Source organism: Dreissena polymorpha, chromosome 9 (assembly GCF_020536995.1).
Source record: "Dreissena polymorpha isolate Duluth1 chromosome 9, UMN_Dpol_1.0, whole genome shotgun sequence".
In the NCBI taxonomy this organism is placed as follows: Eukaryota; Metazoa; Mollusca; class Bivalvia; order Myida; family Dreissenidae; genus Dreissena; species Dreissena polymorpha.
This window is the reverse complement of record NC_068363.1, coordinates 91,748,001-91,751,133: the sequence shown is the minus strand read 5'-3', so window position 1 is coordinate 91,751,133 and position 3,133 is coordinate 91,748,001. Positions and strand designations below refer to the sequence as shown.

Here is a 3,133-nt window from a genome sequence, read left to right as displayed (position 1 = left end):
CGAGCGGACGGGCGGGCGAACGGACGGACAGACGGACAGAAGGACAGAAGGACAGACAGACAGACAGACAGACAGACAAACAGACAGACAGACATACAGGCAGACAGATAGACAGACAGACAAACAAACAAAAAGAATTGTCGTAAGACAAAAATATCAGAAATGCAAGATAAAGAGAGAGAGAATGTGAGAGAGAGAGAGAGAGAGAGAGAGAGAGAGAGAGAGAGAGAGAGAGAGAGAGAGAGAGAGAGAGAGAGAGAGAGAGAGAGAGAGAGAGAGAGAGAGAGAGAGAGAGAGAGAGAGAGAGAGAGAGACGCGGGTCATATGAACAATTTTGTTCATAACACAAATATTATATGTGCTAAGCCTGTAAACAAGAAAATGCAATTCAGAAAGTATAGTTAATTCTTAAAGATGTTTAGTGAGACCACATACATTGGCAATGAGAATTCTAGAAAATGCTGATGCGTATTGATGTAGCACTCAATATAATTATGTTCTTATGATTATGATTTTTTTTATGGCGATTGTCCCTTTAAACTTGTTTGTCGTTTGAAATTACTGTGCAGATAATGCAACCCGGAATAGGGAATGCCTTAAACAAGGTCAGATAACGATTGAGATAACGGTCACATAAAGGCTTAAAGGTCAGTAAGTAGGTTCACAGCCTGTGTTTATTCATCTTTTATAATCTAACATGATTTTCACAACTAACACTTTTGGTGGATTAGTCGATGGAGTAAAAATAGTGGAACTTAATCAAAATTGTGCTGACCAGCTTAAGCAAGAAGCGTTCATGTTCAGATTTTTACTCCTAAGAGAGCAAAATTTGACATGGCAGGACCAGATTCGATTTACAGAACTTTTGGGGACACCTTTTATGGACGCATTGTCACCAAATCGTAAAAAGCACGATGCAGTTCCAGATCCAAGAATTGGTGTTTTCTCAAATGACCATGTGGAGGGATTGCGATTGCAAGGGACAGAAGGATGGCATGTGGACGGCAACGTCGTAGAGAAACCACACATGTTTACGCTTATATATTGCAAAAGCAGCAATAAAAATGGCCCTACTTTAATCGTTCCATTGAAGGAAATCTTCGACATGCTAAGCAACGATGAACGATGTTATCTTGAGCGAATTTATTTTGTTAGTGGGATTAATTCAACAATTGTTCATCCACTTTTATACAAAGATGGGAGAAGAAACGACAATACCATAATGCTAGCGCTAGGACGTTTATCTGGACAGTATTTAGAGGAGCAGACTGACGGCTCGAAACGAGAAATGTCTATGGAAGAAACACAGTTTGTCCAGGATTTGATTGAAGCAAAAATCCTTGGCTCTAATCTAATATATGCCCATCAGTATAAACCGGGTGACCTGATTGTGCTCTATAATCCATCAGTGTCACATATTGCAGGCCCTGGGTCGCAATCATCGAGAGAAGTGTCCGGACTGCGGTTGATGACAAGGACAACAGTGCGTGGCGAGAATTTGCCATCGGTTACTTCTCATATTAAGTATGAGTTCTCTAAGATGTCACCGTTTGAGAACGGCTACTGTGTTTTCTCACTGAAAGACTCGGTATATTATCCGCGGTTCGGTGTATTTGATTCACATGAACATGCAGGTAAGCATTGTCAACGTTTAAATAAGCATGCAGATTTAGCCGTTCTTCCCACAGTTGAATGGAATGATTTTGTACGGGACATGCACCGGCGTCCCACACTGGCTAAACGCTAAAAATCCCGCGGGAAACGATGTCTATTGGAACGGAACCACAGAAAAGAGCAATTTTGCGCTATGGGACTCGGAAAGTGGGCAGCCAAATGACTGTGACATGATAGAGGATTGTGTCGTCATGGGGCCGCATGGTCACTGGTTTGATCTGCCTTGCTCAGGACCCAAAACAAAGCGCGGGTCAGACCCCGGACCCGTCATGACTTGGGAAGACGGAACGAGGAAAATGTTTAACGTGTACCCGTTGTGTGGCGTGTATGCGGAATATTTGAGCAAACATGACACTGTTATTTGGAAATAAGGCGTGTCTGAATTTAAATAAACACATTGTGATGAAACGTTATTAAGCAATGCTGATGAAAGAAAGAGTTAAGCTCTGAATATGACAACTTTAATCTATTTCAAGTATTTCGACATCAACTGTAATTAAATCAGTTGCAGAAACATGCATTGTTCCGCTTCTCCGTCTATCGTTATTGTTGTTTTTTTCTACCATTTTCACTCTTAGCATTTCTCATTTAAAACGTGATAAATTGTCTATACGGTTTACCAGCGACTATGCAATAGCAATCCCAATACCAAGCTACAGAAAAAACCTAGGCAAACTGTACATTTTTATAATGATTGAACTAAATAATGTATAACATGCAATACATTCAAATAAAAAAGCACAGTCATAAAAATACATAAATACATCTTTAAATATGCAGTACATGTTTTTAAGAGAGGGTCAAATATTACACATTATAACCATATATAACAATATATCAATATTAAACCAATATAGAAAATGTGTTTTCTTAGCAAATCTGTTAGAACCAAAATAAAGATGACAAGCAAACAATAAATACATCTTCATATTAAAACTAAAAAGGCACATATTTTCGAAATCTTAGACTCTTTCTAAAAATACACTCGTTTATGAATTATTATCATTTTAACTATTAAGCGTTAAACACGCAAATGGTTCGTTTGTTTCCGTTATTATTTTGTGTTACAATACGGGGCTTGCTTTGATACTGTATTAAATGTATACATATAAATGACAACACTTATTTCAGTCTAGATGGTTGATTTGAAATACAATAAACACCAGATTAGACCGCAATAAAGTCATATCACTTCAAACCAATTAAGAATTATTTCGTTAGGTTGCGTTTTGAAGACAAACGCCCAACTTATATTTGACAATTATGATCACGTTTTTCAATCACCCTTCCACTAGCGTATTCTTTGCTTATTTCGACAGACACACTATTTGTGTTTAATATGCAATATTCGCGGTGAACGCAAATGTAAATCGCAGAGATTTAAATAAAAACGTGTATTGCCCTGGTTCAATATACACTAGATAAATATTGAATTAGAGTACAATAAATTGATAGACAA

At 37.9% G+C, this 3,133-nt stretch overlaps 1 pseudogene; it reads left to right on the top strand.

Annotated features, from left to right (window-relative positions):
• The first annotated feature begins 646 nt into the window (after positions 1–646).
• On the top strand, positions 647–2,212 carry LOC127844942 (uncharacterized; annotated as a pseudogene).
• The last annotated feature ends 921 nt before the right edge of the window (positions 2,213–3,133 follow it).